At 42.3% G+C, this 25,685-nt stretch overlaps 1 protein-coding gene across 1 annotated transcript in view; it reads right to left on the bottom strand.

Moving 5' to 3' along the window:
- The window catches only part of zgc:109889 (uncharacterized protein LOC553542 homolog), a 59,872-nt gene extending 34,423 nt beyond the window's left edge, over positions 1-25,449 (bottom strand). Inside the window, 1 exon segment of the mRNA XM_064940112.1 lies at positions 25,258-25,449. The gene's annotated coding sequence lies outside the window, so the exon portion shown is untranslated.
- Between the last annotated feature and the right edge of the window lie 236 nt (positions 25,450-25,685).

The following is a 25,685-nucleotide window of genomic DNA, read 5'->3' as shown; positions in this document are numbered from 1 at the left end:
CAGATGTGAAGAATGCAACAAAGATGCAGAATCATCTGGCCAAGTGCATAAAGTTCCCTCAGGTTCACAACAAGCAACCGCTGACAAAAGTCCCTCTACTTCTATTCAAGGTGAAAATGATGAATCAGACATCTTTATCGATAGCAACAGCTCATGGTCCTACCTGAATCAGAAGACTTTTTATTCAATGGAGGAACGTAGTCAGAGAAATGCTGGTGAATGTCTTTCTCGAGCTGTGTATGCAACTGGTTCACCTCTGATGGTCACAGGCAGTGTATAGGAAGAGATTTCTGAATGTTCTTCCCCCAGCATACACTCCTCCAACCAGACATGCTTTATCTACTAATTTGCTGGATGCAGAGTTCAACATAGTTCAAGTGAAGGTCAAGCAAATCATAGAGAAAGCAGACTTCGTGGGCAAGGAATAATTAACTACATCATCTCCACCCCTCAAACAGTATTCAAAAAGACCTTGGACCACAGAAGGTATTTTCACTGGTGACAGACCAAGCAGCCGCCATGTTCGCAGCATTGTCTAAAGTGGCGTCCTACCCTCACATCACACCCATTGGCTGCGCTGCTCATGCATTGAATCTGCTCCTCAAGGACATCATGGCACCAAAAACAATGGATACACTCTACAAGAGAGCCAAGGAAATGGTTAGGTATGTGAAGGGTCATCAAGTTATAGCAGCAATCTACCTCACCAAGCAAAGTGAGAAGAATAATAGCACCACATTGAAGCTGCCCAGCAGCACCCGTTGGGGTGGTGTTGTCATCATGTTTGACAGTCTCCTGAAGGGGAAGGAGACTCTCCAAGTAATGGCCATATCACAGTCTGCCGATATGGGCAGCCCCATCAAGAGGTTCCACCTGGATGATGTATTTTGGGAGAGAATGGTAAATTGCCTTGGTGGATACATCTCATTATTGTAATCTATTTTTGACTATTCGATTAGGTTTGTTGACGTCAACCGCATGTTTCAGTGGAGAGAGACGCTATACTAGCCTCATACTATGAATAAACAACTCCGATATGAAGTATTTTTTTCCCTCGATGTCACGTGTCCTACTTATTTCAGTACATAATATGTGTAACATCAGTTTGCAAACAAAGTAAAAACTAAAAAAACAAACTCAGCAAAAAAAAAACCTCCTCTCACTGTCAACTTCATTTATTTTCAGCAAACTTAACATCTGTAAATATGTGTATGTACATAACAAGGTTCAACAAATGAGAGACAAACTGAACAAGTTCCACAGACATGTGACTAACAGAAATTGAATAATGTGGGGGGGGGGGGGTAAGAGTCCGTTTGAGGTTTGTCCGCCTCCTTGCTTGCACACACTTTTTCAGTTCTGTCCAGAATTTTCAGTTCTGTCCAAAATTGATGGAAAACTACTTAGTAGATGTAGATGTCCTAACCGACTTGCCAAAACTATAGTTTGTTAACAAGAAATTTGTGGAGTGGTTGAAAAATTAGTTTTAATGACTCCAACCTAAGTGTATGTAAACTTCCGACTTCAACTGCATTTTTATTTTTTTACCTTTATTTTACTAGGCAAGTCAGTTAAGAACAAATTCTTATTTTCAATGACGGCCTAGGAACAGTGGGTTAACTGCCTGTTCAGGGGCAGAACAACAGATTTTGTACCTTGTCAGCTTGGGGATTTGAACTTGCAACCTTTTGGTTACTAGTCCAATGCTCTAACCACTAGGCTACACTGCCTCATGTATGTATGTATGTATGTATGTATGTATGTATGTATGTATGTATGTATGTATGTATGTATGTATGTATGTATGTATGTATGTGTGTGTGTGTGTATGTGTATGTGTATGTGTGTGTGTGTGTGTGTGTGTGTGTGTGTGTGTGTGTGTGTGTGTGTGTGTGTGTGTGTGTGTGTGTGTGTGTGTGTGTGTGTGTGTATGTATGTGTGTATGTATGTATGTATGTATGTATGTATGTATGTATGCATGTATGCATGTATGCATGCATGTATGTATGCATGCATGCATGTATGCATGTATGTATGTATGTATGTATGTATGTACGTACGTATGTTAGTAAGCATTAGGCTTTCCCTGTAAACAAAATTCCCTCTAAAAAAACAACATTACAACTGAATAACCTAACACCCCACTACCACCCCCACCCCATATTGCCCTTGAGTGGGTATATCCCCATCACCTAGAGGGTTGGAGCCTGTGTGTGTGTATAAGATGGAGGGATATCTTTACTCGACATGAGTAATGCTGCAGGTGTGTGTGCCTGGAGTGTGAGTAATGTGTAGAGAGCTAGTATCGAGGTCACTCAGAAGAGTAGATCTCACACACACACACACACACACACACACACCCTCTAGTCATCCCTTTAACCTTGAGGCCTGTCTGGCTGTCCGTCCACTTTAGGATCCACCCATCAGTCCATGCATTACCCTTTATCTCACTTTCTCTCTCTCTACCCCTCTGTATCCATCTGACAAACTCTCTCCTTATTCTGAGAAAAGGATCATAAGCGTTCTCTTTCTCTCTCCCTTTATTCCCCTGCCTCTTTCTCTGTATTCCTCCCTCTTCCCTTACCCCATAAGTGACGGCTGTCTCTTCCCTTTTGTCTTGAGATGTCTCAAGGTGAATTCATCTCCTGGTGTTTGGTGGAAAGCAGACTGTACCAGGTTTTCAACGTCTCTTAGCTCCTATTACATTTATTTTTTATCCTGAAAAACTCCCATCCCTAACAAGTACAGGCATACAAATAACATGATGCAGCCACCACTATGCTTGAACATATGGAGTTATACTCAGTAATGGGTTGTATTGGATTTGCCCCAAACACTTTGTATTCAGGACAAGAAGTTAAATTGCTTTTCCACATTTTTTGCAGTAATCATTTGATGCTTTGTTGCAAACAGGATGCATGTTTGGGAACATTTGTATTCTGTACAGACTTCCTTCTTTTCACTCTGTCAATTAGGGTTAGTATTGTGGAGTAACTACAATGTTGTTGATCCATCCTCAGTTTAACGGCTGTGATAGAATACTAACTATTTTAAAGTCCCCATTGGCCTCATGGTGAAATCCATGAGTGGTTTTCTTCCTCTCCAGCCACTGAGTTAGGAAGGACACCTGTTAGGAAGGACACCTTCTAGTGACTGGGTGTATTGATACACCATCCAAAGTGTAAATAATAACTTTACCATGCTCAAAAGGATATTCAATATACCAATAGGTGTCCTTCTTTGTGAGGCATTGGAAAACCTCCCAGGTCTTTGTGGTTGAATTGGTGTTTGAAATGCACTGCTCGGCTGAAGGACCTCACAGATAATTGTGTTTGGGGTACAGCGATGAGGAAGTTATTCAGAAATCTGGCTAAACACTTATTGCACACAGAGTGAGTCCATGCAACTTATGTAACATGTTAAGCACATTTTTACAGAGAGGGTGTGTGTTAACTGAAGAGTAGAAGGTTTCATCCAGTGTTTTCCCCTTACTGTCACAATGACATGTACTATATATATATTAATTCCTCCACACTGATCCAGCGAAATCACAAGTAGGCCTTTGTAAATATGAACAAATTAGCGATTCTATGCAGCATTATACACCAAGTATACAAAGCATTAAGGACTCTTGCGCTTTCTATTATATAGACTGACCAGGTGAAAGCTATGATCCCTTGTCAATGTCACCTGTTAAATCCACTTTAAAATCACTGTGTCCCGGTAGGCCGTCATTATAAATAAGAATTTGTTCTTATTTTCAATGACGGCCTAGGAACAGTAGGTTAACTGCCTTGTTCAGGGGCAGAACGACAGCTCGGGGATTTGTCAGCTCAGTGATTTGAACTTGCAACCTAGTCCAATGCTCTAACCACTAGGCTACGCTGCCGCTGCCTCGAAGTTGACTGAGAACCCATTCTCATTTACAGCAACAACCTGGGGAATAGTTACAGGGGAGAGAAAAGGGGATGAAGTAGCCAATTGGAAGCTGGGGATGATTAAGTGGCCATGATGGTATGAGGCCAGATTGTGGCTTAATACACCTACTCTTACGATAAGTGACCTTTAGTGACCACAGAGAGTCAGGTCACCCATTTAATGTTCCATCTGAAAGACAGCACCCTACACAGGGCAATTTCCCCAACCACTGTCCTGGGGTATTGGCATATTTTAGACCAGAGAAAAATAATGCCTCTTACTGGCCCTCCAACACCACTTCCAGCAGCATCTGGTCTCCCATCCAGGGACCAATAAGGACCAATCCTGCTTAGCTTCAGAGGCAAGCCAGCAGTGGGATGCATAGCTTGTGTTGCTACAGTAGTGGTTTTTATTTAAAGCTACATAGTAGGATAGAGCAGCAGGTCAGTAGAGGCTAGTAAAAGGGAGGAGAGGAGGAGAGCAGTGCCAAGGGAGCTGTTGCTATAGCAACATGCTGAGAAACCTGCTCTAGACGTGTGCAGCAGTGCGACATTGCGACATTGCAATAGTGATGGAGTGAGAGAAAAGGGAAAGACCGAAAGATTGTCTAAGCTACATCTACATCTAACGCACTAATACAGTACATAATGCCTAGGCCGTGCCTTGGCTAGGTTTTGTGTGACCCAGTGCGTAATTAACAAACTTAACACTCTTCCTGGAGTCAGCCGTGTGATGATTCTAACCTGGATTACTTTCAGACAGGTGAGTGGGATTGTCATCTGGTCATAATACAGTAACTGCCCTGGAAGGCGGTCCTTAACTAAATTCCATGGCTGCCCTGGATGGCTCGCTGGCCTAACTAAGCACAATTATCCTTATCTCACCTGACCTACAGACACCGCCACTCTCCAGATGGAAAAAGGTGGAAGGGGGAGGGTGAGACGAGAGCAGGGTCAACAGGGATGAAGTCGAGTAAGAAGAGGGAGAAGGGTGAGGCCATGAGGGAAAGCAGGGAGGGGGAGGGATGAACAGAAGGCTGACTAAGTGGTATCTCTGTCCCTGCCTGGCCTCCCTGTAGGAATGCGTGTTAAAGTCCCAGAGCTAATGCTATCAACATAATCATCCTTTAACCACCCACTGTGACACCAGTCTGCTACAGTCTAGAGGTCGCTAGGCTAACATTATGGCTAATTAGTTAGCTGTGACACCAGCCTGCTATAGCTAGGTCTTATGGATATACATGGGCTCCCGAGTGGTGCAGTGGTCTAAGGCTCTGCAGCTCAGTGCTAGAGGTATCACTACAGACCCTGGTTCAATTCCAGGCTGAATCACAACCGGCCGTGATTGGGAGTCCCATAGGGTTTGGCCGGGGTAGGCCGTCAACGTAAATAAGAATTTGTTCTTAACATTTATTTTAACTAGGAAAGACAGTTATATAAAATAGGAAGTAAGTCTGTTATACCCAGACCTCTGATTGTGAGAGACATTGGCTAGCAGTCTGCTACAGTCTTACAGGTTGCTGGGCTAACACAAGCTTAGCTTCATGCTAAATAGCTAGCTACCCTATATGTATCCAGCTTGATGCTAATACAGAGAAAGACAGGGCAAAAGTCTGCTAAATATATGCTAACCACCCACTAATACACCAGTCTGCTACAGTCTAGTTGCTAGGCAAACATTACAGGTTAATTAGCTAGCCTCTGCAGATATAGCTATGAACACACAGAGAGAGAGAGTCAGGGCATGAGTCTGTTAGCTATCCACCCCCCACTTTCTGAGAGAGCCATGGTCTGGCTAACACAGGGGTTGATTAGTCAGACAGCTTAACAGAAATACTTATAGGCAGGGTTAAAACATTGAATGAAATAAATCCAAAGATCGTGTCACTACAATACATTCATATCGAAAATGTATTTATATCATTTCAATTGCTACCACAAGGAGAGAGAGAGTTGACTGCCTTTGAATTTAAACTGCCCCTCCCCCCCCGTCTAAACTCTTTGATACGTGTGTTTGTTGACGCTCACAGGAGAGTTCCATTGTATGGGTCATTATCCTGAGATGGAATTACGACTGCACTTCAAGCCACTAATACTAAACCAAAATTATGCAAAATACTATCCCTCCCCCCATTGACTTGTGCAAGTTCCATGGTACGAGTCATTACACAGAAATGAAATTTTGACTGCACTTCAAGCCGCTAATCCTAAACCCAAATTACCGTATGCACACTACCACCCTCCCTCCCCCTTTTTTGGAAGATGGGTTTGGTGGAGGCGTTGCCATGGTTTCCTTTGAAGTCCTCCAACTTTGGCTTCAAATAAAAAGTGAGGGGCAGCAGAGAGCAAGAGAAAGGAAAAAGGAGGGTGGGAGAAAGAGGGGGTAGAATGAGATAAAGTACAGAACGAGAGAGAGAGGTAGGTAGAGAAAGAGAGAGCGTGAGAGAGCTTGCACAAGGCAAGGAGAACAAGGCCGTGTCCTGTCGTTGTGTTACGACACAGAGGGAGACACAGGTCCGGTGAGGAATTACCAAACAGTCACTGTAAAAGTACTGTGAATAAAACATGGCCATAGGAACATACTACAGCATCTGATGTCATACTGTAGGTTCATAACATGGAGAAGAGATGCAGAGGGCTGCCCTGGAAAGCACACGCATACAAAATAGCTTTTGTCCTCATGGGCATATATACAGTTGAAGTTGGAAGGTTACATACACCTTAGACAAATAGTTTTAAACCAGTGGTTCTTAACCTTGTTGGAGGTACTGAACCCCACCAGTTTCATATGCGCACTCACCGAACCCTTCTTAATTGGAAAAATAAAATATGATTTTCTCAAATTCAAAACCTAGGTATATATATTTTACTGGTGCACAAAATGAGCCGTGCATCAACATCACTGTGTTCAAAGAACAAAATCATCAAAACATGATTTTCACACAAAAACAAAAACATAATAATATTTACTGCAAATCAGTGTGACTTCTACTGTTGCCTTTCAGAGACCAGTTCAGAAATGCGCGGCTTCACCTTGGCAAGTGCCACTCTCATGTCATTTTCGCAACAAAGTCTGTTCCTTTTCTTTGTTTTTATGTCCAGCATTCTCGAAAAGGATTGCTCGCAAAGATATGTTGTAACAAACGGTATCAAAATCTCCAGAGCTTTCTTAGCAATAACAGGGTACGTTACCATTTGTTGACACCAAAACGTTGAAAGTGTCGTTGTTCTGAAGAGCCTGGCTTTGCTGAATTTCAATGATTTCATCGAGGTATTCATCATTGACATCTGTTGTTTCAACACTAAACGTGAACGGCTGTCTCACCCATGCTGGATATGACTCTCTTGTAGGGAAGTATCCGTTGAGAGACTTTGCAAGCTCATCTAAGTGCGTGGCAATTGCTTGCTTCAGTTCCGCGGGTACAGAAATGTCTCCGATTCCAGATACATCTTAGATCTTACTTTACACAGTCGTCCAGCAGGGGAAAGATTGTGAAGTTATTGTTCTCTGTTCGTCGTTTCCATAACGGTAGCTTTTTTTTGAAAAGCATTCAGGTTTTCCTCCGCTTTCGATGATGTTGACTCAACCGCCCTGCATCTTTTGATTGAGATGATTGAGAGCTGCAAAGATATCAGCCATGTACGCTAAAATGAGAATGAACTCAGAATTTTTGAAGCAATCTGCATGACAATGTTGGCGCTCTTGCAAAAACAGGGCTAATTCCACACGCATGGCAAAAATACGATTCAGCACCTGTCCCCGGGATAACCACCGAACGTTAGAATGGTACAGAAGTACCTCGAATTCAGAGCCCATTTCTTTACACAGCTTACTGAAGATGCGGTGCCTCAGAGCACTAGTTGGCACATAGATCACGCATTCCACTACAATTTTTAATACTTCTGCCAGTTTTGAGGCAAGGTTTTTGTTGCCAACGCATGCCTGTGCAGAATACAATGCGTAACAATGATGTGTGGTGCATCGGCTTTCACTAGCGCACCAAAACCAGACTTTCATCCCAGCATGACTGGAGCTCCGTCCGAACAAACTGCAGAAACCATATCCCACGAAAGATTGTTGTCTTTGAAGAAGTCATCCACAAGTTTCTTCACATCGGCTGCCTTAGTTGTTGTTGTAAGAGGCTTACAAAATAAAAAAATCTTCCTTTATCACGTCGTCTTTCACATAGCGCACGAATACAGCAAGCTGGCTTGGATTGGAAACGTCTGTGGTCTCGTCGAGTTGAAGGCTGAATTTTGTCGGGCTTGAAATCAGATCTGCAACTACTTGAGCCAAGATGTCTTTACTCATGTCCTTTATTCTGTCATTTGAAAGAGGAATTTGGGAAAACTTAACTTCAGCCTCTTTTCCCAGCATGATATTCGCGATCTTCAACACACCTGGTTTTATGAGTGTTTCACCAATGGTGTGTGGCTTGCCCTGCTCTGCGATCAAGCAACTTTGTACGATGCTGTGAGGATCGGTTTGTTGATGGGTACAAAGCCGAGAACAGGCAGAGTAGCCTTTTCATCGAATCGGGCTCTCTTCACCTTCAATTCAGCGAGCATTGTGTTCTTGTATTTTCCATCTCCATGCAGCTTAACTTCTTGGATATAGGGGGCGCTATTTTAATTTTTGGATGAAAAACGTTCCCGTTTTAAACAAGATATTTTGCCACGAAAAGATGCTCGACTATGCATATAATTGACAGCTTTGGAAAGAAAACACTGACGTTTCCAAAACTGCAAAGATATTGTCTGTGAGTGCCACAGAACTGATGTTACAGGCGAAACCCAGATAAAGAACCAATCAGGAAGTGCCGCATTTTTTGAAACAGCCTCATGCCAATGACTCCTTATATGGCTGTGAAGAAGCTAGGAGTCAGCTTACGTTTTCCACGTTTTCCCCAAGGTGTCTGCAGCATTGTGACGTCTTTTTAGGCATTTCCATTGGAGAATGGCTGTAAGAGACCATATAGGGTGAGTGGACACATGGTGTCTCCCAGAGAAAACGTTGCGTAAAATACTGAGGTAGCCATTTTTCCAATAGTTTCTTATAAGAAACCAACTCCCTCAGCGGATATATTATTGAATACATATGTTAAAAACACTTTGAGGATGGATCCTAAACAATGTTTGCCGTGTTTCTGTCGATATTATGGATCAAATTTTGAAAAAAGTTTGCCGTTATAGTTGAAGTATTTTTGGTCGATTTCTCAGCCAAGCAGGATGAACAAACGTGACGTTTTTCGCCTCCAAAAATATTCTTTTTGGAAAAAAAGAACATTTGCTATCTAACTGGGAGTCTCCTGAGTGAAAGCATCTGAAGTTCTTCAAAGGTAAATGATTTAATTTGGTTGCTTTTCTTATTTTTGTGAAAATGTTGCCTGCTGCCAGCACAGCCTAGCATAGCTTTAAGCCATGCTAAACTTACACAAATGCTTGTCTAGCGTTGGACGCTGACTCCCATCACGTTCCATTATACATGTGAATCCATATTGTACATATTCGTCCGACCACTTTCTTTTTTTGCTCGACATAGTAAGTATGAAGGGATTAAAATATTAATAAAGAAAGCACAAGACGTACCATCACGACAGTCACAAGTCGACTACTGAGCGCACCAAATTCCCTGCAGCACAGATAGGCCAAGCGATGTAGCGTGATCACCTGCAGCCAATGATGGCCAAGCGGGGCGTGTTATCACGAATTATATGAGTCAGATGTGTGTCTTGACCTCCGCCGAACACCTGAGACTGACTCACCGAACCCCTGGTGTTCGATCGAACCCAGGTTAAGAACCACTCAGTTTTTCCATAATTCCTGACATTTAATCCTAGTAAAAATTCCCTGTCTTAGGTCAGTTAGGATCACCACTTTATTTTAAGAATGTGAAATGTCAGAATAATAGCAGAGGATGATTTATTTCAGCTTTTATTTCTTTCATCACATTCCCAGTAGGTCAGAAGTTTACATACACTCAATTAGTATTTGGTAGCATTGCCTTTAAATTGTTTCACTTGGGTCAAACATTCCAGGCAGCCTTCCACAAGCTTCCCACAACAAGTTGGGTGAATTTTGGCCCATTCCTCCTGACAGAGCTGGTGTAACAGATTCAGGTTTGTAGGTCTCCTTGCTCGCACACTCTTTTTCAGTTCTGCCAGCAAATTTTCAATGGGATTGAGGTCAGGGCTTTGTGATGGCCAATCCAATACCTTGACTTTGCTGTCCTTAAGCCATTTTGCAACAACTTTGGATGTATGCTTAGGGTCATTGTCCATTTGGAAGACCCATTTGCGACCAAGCTTTTAACTTCCTGACTTGAGATATTGCTTCAATATATCCACCTAATTTTCCTTCCTCATGATGCCATCTATTTTGTGAAGTGCACCAGTTCCTCGTGCAGCAAAGCACCCCCACAACATGATACTGCCACCCACGTGCTTCACGGTTGGGATGGTGTTCTTCAGCTTGCAAGCCTCCCCCTTTTTCCTCCAAACATAACAATGGTCATTATTGCCAAACACTTCTATTTTTGTTTCATCAGACCAGAGGACATTTCTCCAAAAAGTACAACCTCTGTCCCCATGTGCAGTTGCAAACCGTAGTCTGGCTTTGTTAATGGCGGTTTTGGAGCAGTGGCTTCATCCTTGCTGAGCAGCTTTTCATGTTATGTCTATATAGGACACGTTTTACTGTGGATTATAGATACTTCTGTACCTGTTTCCCCCAGCATCTTCAGAGTCTCCTTCCTAAGCGTTATGATGGCTGCGTGGTTCGATGGTGTTTATACTTGCGTACTATTGTTGGTACAGATGAACGTGGTACATTCAGGCGTTTGTAAATTTATCCCAAGGATGTACTAGATTTGTGGAGGCATAGGTTTTGGCTGATTTCTTTTGATTTTACCATGATGTTAAGCAAAGAAGCACTGAGTTTGAAGATAGGCCTTGAAATACATACACAGGTACAACTCAAATGGACTCAAATGATGTCAATTAGCCTATCAGAAGCATATAAAGCCATGACATCATTTCATGGAATTTTCCAAGATGTTTAAAGGCACAGTCAACTTAGTGTATGTAAACTTCTGACCCCCTGGAATTGTGATATAGTGAATTATAAGTTAAATAATCTGTCTCTAAACAATTGTTGGAAAAATTACTTGTGTCATGCACAAAGTAGATGTCCTAACCGACTTTCCAAAACTATAGTTTGTTAACAAGAAGTTTGTGGAGTGGTTGAAAAACAAGTTTTAATGACCCCAACCTAAGTGTGTAAACTTCCGACTTCAACTGTATGGAAAATGTCCCCACATTCCTTGTGGGGACTTTAGAACACACACAAAATCTCTCAATACCAGTATACAAGGGAATAGTGACCACAGTCAATAGGCCTAGTGAGAGAGAGATGAACAGAGTGTGCGTGTGTAACGTGCTATGGTTGTGTGTGTGTAGTTCCCCCCCTTTCTGACCCCGGCCGTCAGAGACTATTAAATGTGTTGCCCTCAACACAATCGCAACAAGTCATTCATACCCATGTGACACTCTTTCCAATCCACCTAAAAACAGACAGTCTCTGGGACCAGGGCAGAAACTCTCCACACACACACACACGCACGCGATGCAAAGAGTTAAACGATATCAGAGAGAGTTAGGCAAACTGAATTTAAGATGTTGTAATGGTTGCCATGTTGGCACCTGATAGACCCATAGGACATGGAGTTTCTCACCGTAATGATTAAAGTTAAGGCGGGAAAAGGGTCAACTGATCCTAGATCAGCCATATTAGTAATGTTGACTGATGAAGTCATTGTTATTTTTTACCTTTATATAACTAGGTAAGTCAGTTAAGAACAAATTCTTACAAATTCTTATTTTCAATGAACAGTGGGTTAACTGCCTGTTCAGGGGCAGAATGACAGATTTGTACCTTGTCAGCTGCCGCCTCATTGTCTAAGGCCAGTTTTTCCCCATAACTGTACAAGTTAAGATTGCCTGTGGATCAGCTTAACAGATGTTAAGCACATATGGATTGAGATAGATGACATGGATCTGCAGTAGATCAATAACTTGATTGCTCATTCCATAATCACTTCATTGACTCCACATTTGAATGCTAACACAGCCCTTAGCAATGATCACCCGGGCAATGCACAGCCTGATCGATGACGCGAGTGTGAATATCGCTGAGTTAGCGTGACTGTCCCAAGCATCTGTGTGTGTGAGCGTGCATGTGTGCATGACAGCAGACTGCATGTGTGTATAAAGTTAACAAAAACCTGTTTATTTCACTACAGATCCAGCAATGCTTTTCCCCTCCCCTCCATATAAGGCTTTCTGACCTTGTGTGTTGAACTCTGTATAACTCTGACTCTTTTGTTGTGACATTCTTTGTCAGTCGGGGGATGCAAAGTGCAAGCCAGGCCACTCTATTGAATAGTGGCTTTAGTACAGTGGCAGATACATGATACAATAACACAGCAATCAGCGGGCTACATACCAGCCATAGTGAGGTACTAATACAATCACTAAGTTGGCCCGTCTCGTTGTATAGTTGCTGAGTAAAGTGGCATCTGGGATGAATGAGTTAATGGATCACTAGTCTGTAGTAGAGGTCGCCCGATTAATCAGAATGGCTGATTAATTAGGGCCGACTTCAAGTTTTCATAACAATCGGAAATCGGTATTTTGGGGCACCGATTTTGCAGATGTATTATTTTTATTTTTTTAACCTTTAATTTAACTAGGCAAGTCAGTTAAGAACACATTCTTATCTTCAATGCGTGTCTAGGAACGGCGGGTGAACTGCCTTGTTCAGGGGCAGAACGACAGATTTTCACATTGTCAGTTCGGGAGATCCAATCTTGCAACCTAACAGTAAACTAGTCCACCGCTATAACCACATGCCTCTCGTTGTGCTCCACAAGGAGACTGCCTGTTACACGAATGCAGTAGAAGCCAAGGTAAGTTGCTAGCTAGCATTAAACTTATCTTATAAAAAACAATCAATCAATCATAATCACTAGTTATAACTACACATGGTTGATGATATTACTAGTTTATCTAGCGTGTCCTGCGTTGCATATAATCGATGCGGTGCGTATTGTTGCTAACCATAAATACCAATGTGTACCTAACCATAAACACCAATGTCTTTCTTAAAATAAATACACAGAAGTACAGTGGGGCAAAAAAGTATTTAGTCAGCCACCAATAATTGTGCAAGTTCCCCCACTTAAAAGGATGAGAGAGGCCTGTAATTTTCATCATAGGTACACTTCAACTATGACAGACAAAATGAGAAAAAAAATCCAGAAATTCACACTGTAGGATTTTTAATGAATTTATTTGCAAATTATGGTGGAAAATAAGTATTTGGTCACCTACAAACAAGCAAGATTTCTGGCTCTCACAGACCTGTAACTTCTTCTTTAAGAGGCTCCTCTGTCCTCCACTTGTTCTCTGTATTAATGGCACCTGTTTGAACTTGTTATCAGTATAAAAGACACCTGTCCACAAGCTCAAACAGTCACAGTCCAAACTCCACTATGGCCAAGACCAAAGAGCTGTCAAAGGACACCAGAAACAAAATTGTAGACCTCCACCAGGCTGGGAAGACTGAATCTGCAATAGGTAAGCAGCTTGGTTTGAAGAAATCAACTGTGGGAGCAATTATTAGGAAATGGAAGACATACAAGACCACTGATAATCTCCCTCGATCTGGGGCTCCACGCAAGATCTCACCACGTGGGGTCAAAATGATCACAAGAACGGTGAGCAAAAATCCCAGAACCACACGGGGGGACCTAGTGAATGACCTGCAGAGAGCTGGGACCAAAGTAACAAAGCCTACCATCAGTAACACGCTACGCCGCCAGGGACTCAAATCCTGCAGTGCCAGACATGACCCCCTGCTTAAGCCAGTACATGTCCAGGCCCGTCTGAAGTTTGCTAAAGAGCATTTGGATGATACAGAAGAAGATTGGGAGAATGTCATGAAACGTGGCTGGGTCTTTCAGCATGACAGTGATCCCAAATACACCGCCCGGGCAACGAAGGAGTGGCTTCGTAAGAAGCATTTCAAGGTCCTGGAGTGGCCTAGCCAGTCTCCAGATCTCAACCCCATAGAAAATCTTTGGAGGGAGTTGAAAGTCCGTGTTGCCCAGCAACAGCCCCAAAACATCACTGCCCTAGAGGATATCTGCATGGAGGAATGGGCCAAAATACCAGCAACAGTGTGTGAAAACCTTTTGAAGACTTACAGAAAACGTTTGACCTCTGTCATTGCCAACAAACGGTATATAACAAACTTTTGTTATTGACCAAATACCTATTTTTCACCATAATTTGCAAATAAATTCATTAAAAATCCTACAATGTGATTTTCTGGATTTTTTTTCTCATTTTGTCTGTCATAGTTGAAATGTACCCATGATGAAAATTACAGGCCTCTCTCATCTTTTTAAGTGGGAGAGCTTGCACAATTGGTGGCTGACTAAATACTTTTTTGCCCCACCGTATATATTTTTAAACCTGCATATTTAGCTAAAAGAAATCCAGGTTAGCAGGCAATATTAACCAGGTGAAATTGTGTCACTTCCCTTGCGTTCATTGCACGCAGAGTCAGGGTATATGCAACATTTTGGGCAGCCTGGCTCATTGTGAACTAATTTGCCAGAATTTTACGTAATGATGACATAACATTGAAGGTTGTGCAATGTAACAAGAATATTTAGACTTAGGGACGTCACCCGTTAGATAAAATACCGAACGGTTCCGTATTTCACTGAAATAATAACTGTTTTGTTTCGAAATGATAGTTTCCGGATTTGACCATATTAATGACCAAAGGCTTGTATTTCTCCGTGTTATGTTATAATTAAGTCTATGATTTGATATTTGATAGAGCAGTCTGACTGAGCGGTGGTAGGCAGCAGCAGGCTCGTAAGCATTCATAAAAACTGCACTTTCGTGCGTTTTGCCAGCAGCTCTACGCAAGCACAGCTCTGTTTATGACTTCAAGCCTATCAGCCTAATGGCTGGTGTAACCGATGTGAAATAGCTAGCTAGTTAGCAGGGTGCGCGCTAATAGCGTTGCAAACGTCACTCGCTCTGAGACTTGGAGTAGTTATTCCCCTTGCTCTGCTTTTGTGGAGCGATGGGTAACGCTGCTTCGAGGGTGGCTGTTGTCAATGTGTTCCTGGTTCGAGCCCAGGTAGGGGTGAGGAGAGGGACGGAAGCTATACTGTTACACTGGAAATACTATAGTGCCTATAAGAACATCCAATAGTCAAAGGTACATGAAATAGAAATGGTATAGAGAGAAATAGTCCTATAAATACTATATTAACTACAACCTAAAACCTCTTACCTTGGCATATTGAAGTCGCATGTTAAAAGGAACCACCAACTTTCATATGTTCTCATGTTCTGAGCAAGGAATTCAAACGTTAGCTTTTTTACACGGCAAATATTGCACTTTTACTTCTCCAACACTTTGTTTTTGCATTATTTAAACCAAATTGAACATGTTTCATTATTTAGTTGAGGCTAAATAGATTTTTATTGATGTATTATATTAAGTTAAAATAAGTGCTCATTCAGTATTGTTGTAATTGTCATTATTACAAATAAATAAAAGTACATTTAAAAAATAAATAAAAAATAGGCAGATGCATCGGCTTTTTTTGGTCCTCCAATAATCGGCATCGGCGTTGAAAAATCATTATCGATCGACCTCTAGTCTGTCGTGAGATAAAACAGGTTATTATTTCAATTTGCACAATGTTACCTAACATGCACAAATACACTACTGCCTAGCAAAAGCATATCATATTGTACAGTAGCTAATGGATTCAACAGGAGAAGAGTAAAATACTCCTCAAAAGAACTGGCCATGTTTCTTTTCAATTGCCAGGACTCTTGAAAAATAGTTTCAAATCTCAACATACTTCCTGGTTAAACAAAGGTAAAGTACTCCCATTGCCTGTGAGGATACAGAAGCCCACCTATCAGTGTGTCTGGAAAAAACGTTAGCTTTCTGGACCAGAGTTGAGAGTTCTAGGGTGTTCTAGTCAAAAAGTACTAAACTACACAGGATTAGCCCTGGTAAAATGTAGAGCACTAAATAGGGAATAATAGGGTACAATTTGTACAACTAAAGAAACAGATCAGTTACGGAACACAATACTACAGAGAGCACTTCTGGAATTCTCATCACAGACATTCTTATTCTAACAGACTGGGCCTAAGACCACAACACACAGGTTAAACATTCTCTCTGCTGCTGCTAAGTTCTGCAGGGGTACAACAGAGTGGTCGGTTCACAAACCAATATACTCAACAATGCACAAAGTTTGGTTAGATACAAGTAGATGATGTGGCCTATGATATTATGCAGTGTATTTACCTGACTCACTGTTGAGAAAAATTAGGGGTGTGTGAAATGCTAAGATGTGGTGTCCTAATACAGGATTACTAGAGTATGCAGAATTGTTACAGATATAAAGAGCAAGAGAACATTAGTAGGCAGTCTGATAGGAACATTGCTGACGGATGAGGGAAAAGGAACAAAAAACTGACTGTCCAACTCTGACCTCACCTGATCTCCATCCCAGAAATATTGGATCACACACACACACAAACGTTTTTTTTCCTATCCTTGTAGGGACCTAAAATGTATTTCCATTCAATATCCAAATTTTCCCTATCCTCTAACCCTAACAAGTAAACCTAGCCCAAACCTAACTCCTAACCCTTAACCTAACCTCCAACTTTAAAATAGCTGTTGTCCTCATGGGGGCGTGGGAAACGTCCCCACAAGGGAGAATTTTCCATGTTTTACTATCCTTGTGGAGACTTTTGGGGGATTTTATGTCCCCACAAGGATAGAAGAACAAGACCACACAAACACTCATTCTAATTCCCTCTTTTTCTGTCCGTATCAGTGTTTTGATTGGCCTCTTTAGAACTGTAGTAGGCCCTAACAACACTATAAAACACACTAGCTGTCTATATCTGAACTGACATATTTCCTAAGTCACAGGCTGCATTGAGTTCGCATTAGTACTGGCTTGGTATTTTATTCTGCTGCTAAATGAACTTGCATAAAATACCACAAAAAAGACAGAATGACTGCCACCCAACTAGGGTTGCAAAGGGTTAGAAAGTTTCTGGGAAATTTCTGGAAATTTTCCATGGGAGGTTAAGCCTGGGACTTTTGCTCAAAACTCATCAAATAAAGTTAGCTTATAACAGTGAACCTTGTTTGTGGGATACACATAAGGCAATTCTAGGTATTGTGGCATATTTTGGTTAAACCATCCCAAATTCAATGGAATTGCAAACCTCTGCATGCACAGTGCATTCTTCCATCACATGTACAGCTGATTTTTAAGATGTTGCACACTAATGTGATTCTATTGAGCCCACACTACTACACTGTCTGAGCCAAGGACTACATGCTTTCTGGTAAGTTTTGATTACAATACTGGGTGGGGGTGATTTTATATGACATACAGTGGGGCAAAAAAAGTATTTAGTCAGCCACCAATTGTGCAAGTTCCCCCACTTAAAAAGATGAGGCCTGTAATTTTCATCATAGGTACACTTCAACTATGACAGACAAAATGAGAAGAAAAAATCCAGAAAATCACATTGTAGGATTTTTAATGAATTTATTTGCAAATTATAGTGGAAAATAAGTATTTGGTCACCTACAAACAAGCAAGATTTCTGGCTCTCACAGACCTGTAACTTCTTCTTTAAGAGGCTCCTCTGTCCTCCACTCGTTACCTGTATTAATGGCACCTGTTTGAACTAGTTATCAGTATAAAAGACACCTGTCCACAACCTCAAACAGTCACACTCAAAACTCCACTATGGCCAAGGCCAAAGAGCTGTTAAAGGACACCAGAAACAAAATTGTGACCTGCACCAGGCTGGGAAGACTGAATCTGCAATAGGTAAGCAGCTTGGTTTGAAGAAATCAACTGTGGGAGCAATTATTAGGATTTGGAAAACATACCAAACCACTGATAATCTCCCTCAATCTGGGGCTCCACGCAAGATCTCCCCCCGTGCGGTCAAAATGATCACAAGAACGGTGAGCAAAAATCCCAGAACCACACAGGGGGACATATTGAATGACCTGCAGAGAGCTGGGACCAAAGTAACAAAGCCTACAATCAGTAACACACTACGCCGCCAGGGACTCAAATCCTGCAGTGCCAGACGTGTCCCCCTGCTTAAGCCAGTACATGTCCAGGCCCATCGGTAGTTTGCAAGAGACCATTTGGATGATCCAGAAGAAGATTGGGAGAACGTCATATGGTCAGATGAAACCAAAATATAACTTTTTGGTAAAAACTCAACTCGTCGTGTTTGGAGGACAAAGAATGCTGAGTTGCATCCAAAGAACACCATACCTACTGTGAAGCATGGGGGTGGAAACATCATGCTTTGGGGCTGTTTTTCTGCAAAGGGACCAGGACAACTGATCCGTGTAAAGGAAAGAATGAATGGGGCCATGTATCGTGAGATTTTGAGTGAAAACCTCCTTCCATCAGCAAGGGCATTGAAGATGAAACATGGCTGGGTCTTTCAGCATGACAATGATCCCAAACACACCGCCCGGGCAACAAAGTAGTGGCTTCGTAAGAAGCATTTCAAGGTCCTGGAGAGGCCTAGCCAGTCTCCAGATCTCAACCCCATAGAAAATCTTTGGAGGGAGTTGAAAGTCTGTGTTGCCCAGCAACAGCCCCAAAACATCACTGCTCTAGAGGATATCTGCATGGAGGAATGGGCCAAAATACCAGCAACAGTGTGTGAAAACCTTGTGAAGACTTACAGAAAACATTTGACCTCTGTCATTGCCAACAAAGGGTATATAACAAACTATTGAGATAAACTTTTGTTATTGACCAAATACTTATTTTCCACCATAATTTGCAAATAAATTCATAAAAAATCCTGCAATGTGATTTTCTGGATTTTTTTTCTCTCATTTTGTCTGTCATAGTTGAAGTGTACTTATGATGAAAATTACAGGCCTCATCTTTTTAAGTGGGAGAACTTGCACAATTGGTGGCTGACTAAATACTTTTTTGCCCCACTGTACATATTTTTTGTTAAGTAATAAATAGTAGCCTACAGCAAAGTGTGTTTAAATCATTTCTAACTTGTTAACAATTTCTGCAAGTTAGCAAAAACTAACACGTGGGTTTTAGCTGGCTTGAGCCTGCTAACTGAGGAGTGTTAATTCACCTGTTCCCAAATATGTTTAATTTTAAAACATGTATCTTACAAAGGAGTTGTTTAATCTTACTGCTTAACTATTTATCTGTACATGGAATTGTATTTGTTTTTACTCAGTGTTTTCCTAATCTTTACAGGAAAAGCCACGGGCACTATCTGTTGTGTGGAGACATTTCACTGCAGCTAATGCAGAAGGAAAAGCTGTGTACATTTCTAAATAGTGTGCCAAATCATATGTGAAGAATGCAACAAAGATGTAGAATCCTCTGGCCAAGTGCATATATTTCCCTCAGGTTGCTTGTTGTGAGCCTCTGACAAAAGTCCCTCTACTTCTATTCGAGGTGAAAAGTATGAATCAGACACCTTATCAGTAGCAACAGCTCATGGTTTTTTGACACAATGGAGGAACATAGTCAGATAAATGCTGATGAATGTATTGCTCGAGCTGTGTATGCAACTGGTTCACCTCTGATGCTCACAGGCAGTTTATAGGAAGACATTTCTGAATGTTCTTCCCCCAGCATACACTCCTCCAACCAGACATGCTTTATCTACTCATTTGCTGGATGCAGAGTTCAACATAGTTCAAGTGAAGGTCAAGCAAATTATAGAGAAAGCAGACTGTGTTACAATCATCTCTGATGGGTGGTTGAATGTCCGTGGGCAAGGAATAATTAACTACATCATCTCCACCCCTCAAACAGTGTTCTACAAGAGCACAGACACAAGGGACAACAGACACATTGGTCTCTACATTGCAGTTGAGCTGAAGGCAGTCATCAATGACCTTAGACCACAGAAGGTATTTGCACTGGTGACAGAGAATGCTGCGAACATGAAGGCTGCTTGGTCTAAAGTGGAGTCCTACCCTCACATCACACCCATTGGCTGCGCTGCTCATGCATTGAATCTGCTCATCAAATACATCATGACACTGAAAACAATGGATACACCCTACAAGAGAGCCAAGGAAATGGTTAGGTATGTGAAGGGTCATCAAGTTATAGCAGCAATCTACCTCACCAAGCAAAGTGAGAAGAATAATAGCACCACATTGAAGCTGCCCAGCAGCACCCGTCGGGGTGGTGTTGTCATCATGTTTGACAGTCCTCTGAAGGGGAAGGAGTCTCTCCAAGAAATGGCCATATGACAGTCTGCCGATATGGACAGCTCCATCAAGAGGATCCTCCTATATGATGTATTTTGGGAGAAAGTGGTAAGTCGCCTGAAACCTATAGCAGTGGCCATTGCACGGATTGAGGGAGACAATGCCATCCTGTCTGATGTTCAGACTCTGCTTGCAGCTGTAAGAGAAGAAATCTGTACTGCCCTGCTCACTTCACTGTTGCTCCAAAGCAGAGGAAACTGCAGTTCTGAAATACATCAAAAAGCATGAAGATCTCTGCCTGAAGCCCATACAAACCGCAGCGTACATGCTGGACTCCAAATATGCTGGCAGGAGCATCCGGTCTGCTGCAGAGATCAACAAGGCCTATGGTGTCATCACTACAGTGTCTCACCACCTTGGCCTGGATGAAGGCAAGGTTCTTGGCAGTCTGGCGAAGTATGCTTCCATGCAAGGGCTTTGGGATGGAGATGCAATATGGCAGTCAACATATCTCATCAGCCACCTGGTAAAAGAGACTTTGTGGATCTGAGGCTCTTTCCCCTGTTGCCTCCATCATCCTCCAAATCCAACCAACATCAGCCGCCTCAGTGCGCTACTGGTCCTTGTTTGGGAACACGCACACCAAAGCAAGCAACAGGCTGACCAATACAAGGGTTGAAAAATTGGTGACCATCCGGACAAATTTGAGGCTTTTTCAACAAGGTTAGAAAGTGAGTGGGGATGAGGCCTCAGAGTCTGATGTTCAAGAGGTGGACCCTGAGGAAGCCTGAGAGGAAGACAACCAAAGCTTTAGTTTCTAGACTATTATTTTACAGATGTATGTTGAACACATTTTTGGGAGATTCAATAGATCACTGGGGATCATTCCATGTTCCCTTTCTTTTGTTGTTCAGTGAAATCATCCCATGTGAAGAGTCACCTCATTTAATTAAAGTTCAATTCATTACAAAATTATGTATTTTTTACGTCTATTGGAAGGATTGCAAATGATTCAATGTTTACTTATAATGTAGAAGGTTTGTCTCCATATGATATGGTAAATATATTCAATGCAAAAAACATCTACATGGCATTATTATTAATTTGCATATGTTTCCATTAATTACAATGTATTCCCATGGAAAGTTTCCACCTCTGAATATTCCCCAAAATGTGAAACCCTATACCCAACACTACTAAGTTGTTTTCAACTTACTGTAGCTGGGCAACACAGTCCCCAGAAAATGGGCCTCTTGACCATATGTGCACCCTGTGCTAACATGTACCCCCTACTGAAAATGCATCGACTCCCCCCCCCATTGTAAATGCATTGACTATGAACTTCAGAGTACAATACCTGAGCTGATCCACATAATACTACATTTTACTATAGAATACTACAGTACTTACTATAGAATTCTGTAGTAAATTAAAGTATACTATACACTGTAGTATCCCTCGATCGTATGTAGTACTTAGTATAGAATGTTATAGTATCCTGTAGAACACTGAACGAAATACTACAGAAATGTCAGAAAAAGAACTCTACAGTTCACAAAAACAATTTTACTTATAGTAAATACTACCATATTCTAATTTGCATATGCCCTGCCCATTCCCCTCCCCCATATACCAATTTGTGGCACTCATAAGTAAGAAACCTACATGCCAAGTATAGACCATATATTGTGTTCTATACAGGTTATAGAAAAAAGCAATTGCTCTAAACTCTCCAGTCATGCAAAAAACATCTACAGTCCATAACCTCTCTCTATTAGGTTTCCTCAAGGTAAAAGCCCCCCAATTTTATTGTCAAATACAACACACACAAAAAAAACAACAGAATACGACATTCTGAAAAATCGCTACAGTAATTTAAATAATATATACACCAGTCTTTTTTACTACAGTATTTGTACTATAGTAAACTGTAAATACTACAGTATATGTTGTCCACAAAAACATAGTGAATACTACAGTAAAGTCAGCAAAAACAGGGGCAGATCCTCTTGCTGCTCCGTAGGCGAGTACCACATGGTCTTGTAGTGGTTGTGAGCTTCGACTGGAAACCAGTAGAATGTGCAGAGGAGCACAGTGACATTGCAGAACTTGGGAAGGTTGAACACCAGGCTACAGTGTTCTGGATAAGTTGCAGGGGTTTGATGGCACAAGCGGGGAGCCCAGCCAACAGTGAGTTGCAGTAGTCCAGACGGGAGATGGCAAGTGCCTGGGTTAGGAACTGCGCCACTTCCTATGTGAACGAGACACTGCTTTGATTTTTGCAGTGTCATGCTATGGTTCCTTGCACTCAGGGAAGGGGACACTGGAGTTGTCAACCGTGATGGAGAGGTCTTGGAGAGGGCAGGCCTTCCTCGGGAGGAAGAACAGCGCCGTCTTGTTGAGGTCAAGCTTGAGGTGGTGGGCCGACATCCAAGCTGAGATATCTGCCAGGCACGCAGAGATGTGTGTCGCCACCTGGGTGTCAGAAGGGGGGGAAGGAGAAATGTAGTTGAGTGTCATCCGCATAGCAATGATAGGAGAGACCATGTGAGGATATGACAGAGTCGAGTGACTTGGTTTATACAGAGAAGAGGACCTCACTAGAACCGAGATCTGGGGGACACCAGTAGTGAAAGTTGTGGTACAGACACAGATCCTCTCCACAACACCTTGTCGGACTCGTTTGCCAGGTAGGATGCAATCAAAAAGTGTGCAGAACCTGAGAATCCCAGCCCTGAGAAGGTGCAGAGGAGGATCTGATGGTTCATGGTGTCGAAGGCAGTTGATAGAGCTAGGAGGATAAGAACAGAGGAGAGAGAGTCAGCTTAGGCAGTGTGGAGAGCCTCCGTGACACAGAGGAGAGCAGTCTCGGTTGAGTGACCCGTCTTGAAGCCTGACTGGTTAGGGTCAAGAAGATTGTTCTGAGGGAGATAGCGAGAGTTGTTCAGAGACATCACATTTTGGGAAAACAAAGAAGAGATACCGGTCTGTCATTTTTTATATCAGAGGGGTGCGTTGGTTTCTTGAGGAGGGGAACGACTCTGGCAATTCTAAAGTCAGAGGGGATGAGTTGATGAGGGAAGTGAGGTCTCCAGAGATGGTCTGGAGAAGGGAGGAGGGGATGGGGTCAACCGGGAAAGTTGTCGGGCTGCTGGACCTCACTAGTTGCAGAATTTCATCTGGAGAGAGAGGGGAGATATATGTCAAGGCGTAGGGTAGTTCTGAGTGAGTAGGACCAGTGGACTCAATAGGCTGTGTGAATGAGGAGTGGATGTCGTCAACTTGTTTGACAAAGTCGCTGGCAACGAGGGGTTGGAGGATTAAGAAGGTGGAAGAGAGATTCCTAGGGTTAGAGGCAGAAGCTTGAAATTTAGAGTGATAGAAAGTGGCTTTAGCAGGGAATACAGAGGAAGATAAAGTAGAGGAGGGAGTGAAAGGTAGAGTGTTTCCAATTCACAATCCAACAACAAAAACCCTAGTCATTGCACAGCTGAATAGGGAAGCTATCTAGCCTACGAATAGGACCAAGAGTTTTACCTGACCAGGTCATGAGATCTGGGGCCTGGAGTTTTTCCTTAAAAGACATGAACTTTGCCACACCATTTTTGAACCCGTTGTTCCACCTCTGCTGAGGTGTTGGACTAGACGATAGTTGCTATCCCTTTGAGAGCTGTGATTGGTTTCCCAAAATTCTGGGGTAGGGCTTAGCAAAGGGTCAATTGTTTAATAACTGTCTTCAACTGTTACAAGGCTAACACTGTAACCAAATATAACCTAGTGAGCACAAGACATTGAAAATAAGCCTTTTCAAAATATTTTGAAACAAAAAGGCGTATTTTCAACACCTTGTGCTCATAGTGAAGGATATCCTCTAACAATTCAGATATTTGAGTTCCAGTTCAAGTTCAAGCATTCTCTCTGCAGGTTTACAACATTTCTACCAATTCAATGAGATAATATCAAGCCGTTTTGAAGCCCTTTCACTCACACCAATGTCATTATCATGAACCTATAATTACACAAATCAGGCGTCCGTTTACACTAAATAAGCTTTAACTCCCTAATCTCTTGAAAAGGTTATTCAAGGTGTGCTCACAGGAGAAGCCGCAAGCAAAACAGTGGTTAAATGTTACAAAGCACTAGTTAGTCTACACAATAAAAACATTAATAAAACAACAAGGTACCCACAAAAACAACATTCTACAACAGAATGTTTGACACATTGTGAAACTTTATTTGGACAGCATGAGATAACAACAGCAGTGGCTGGTCTGGTAAAGGTTGTTGACAGTGAGTCAGGCTCTACCGAGAATAATCTGTTACACTAAACCCTTGAACCAAGCTGGTGATACACTACTAGTGTAGCCTATGCCCCTACTGGCACCTTCTCCCCGAACCAGTACCTGTGCATGAATACTTATTCAGGGCATACAAGTCTAGTCGGTTCTAGACGTCAACGATGGCCAGTTGTTTTGGGCAGGACGGCAGGCTGTCAAATCCACTGTACTACTGTAGTAGCCTAAACTAAAGTCTATATTTTAGGATATCGGCCTGTATAAGGTCAATATTTGTTACCACTCACAATAATACATCAATTCAGAAAGAAAGAATCTGAACAGTTCCGTGTCATGAACTATAACGGTAAAATAACAATCAATTCAATAGGGAAACAGAACATGTCTGCCAATCAAATGATAGTCGGTTTCGGATTCCGATCTGCTTTTTTGAATTCATTGCATGATGAATCAGCCACAAATGTTAACATTTTCTCACGGATAAATACTTGCAGCGCAATACTGTTGCAAGGCAGGCAATCTGAATGACACACCCATGTTACGAATGCATGTAGACAAACGTGCTATTTCCCTATTGTTGCTAATTTACCGTTAGACCACTGCTACACCGTCTGCTACGACAAGCAAAGCGGATGCTACGACAAGCAAAGCGGATTTTAAATCACCAGGTTTTAGCCTACCTGCCTGTGCGCCGCTTCAAGTTATTGTCTTCTTTTTCACTCCGTCTTTTTCAGCCTTGTCTGCATTTCCGCGGGTCCATATCAGTGGTGGCACAGCCGCCCAGTTGACTGCTGATGGGAGGAATGGATGGAGGAGAAGAGTGGAGGAAGGAAGAAGCCTCTGAAATCTGGGTCCCCAGTTCGTGCTCCGCATGTGGCGTTACCAAGGCAGCGACTCAGCCTGTACTGCGAGCTGCATCAGATTCCAGAGACCTGTTAGTGCGCATGCGTGCCACTGAAAACCAAGATGAGCGGAGACTTGACTGACCGACCGACCCCTTGTTAATAGCCTCCAGCGAGTTAACAGAGATGAGCAAGCGCTCCCTGCTTCTCTCGCGGTTACGTTTTACTGTACCGCGAGGTGCAATAAATATATTTGTGCTACTCCC

Source organism: Oncorhynchus masou, chromosome 27 (genome assembly GCF_036934945.1).
Source record: "Oncorhynchus masou masou isolate Uvic2021 chromosome 27, UVic_Omas_1.1, whole genome shotgun sequence".
In the NCBI taxonomy this organism is placed as follows: domain Eukaryota; kingdom Metazoa; phylum Chordata; class Actinopteri; order Salmoniformes; family Salmonidae; genus Oncorhynchus; species Oncorhynchus masou.
Note: the sequence above shows the minus strand (reverse complement) of the source record. Positions and strands in the feature narration are given on the sequence as shown.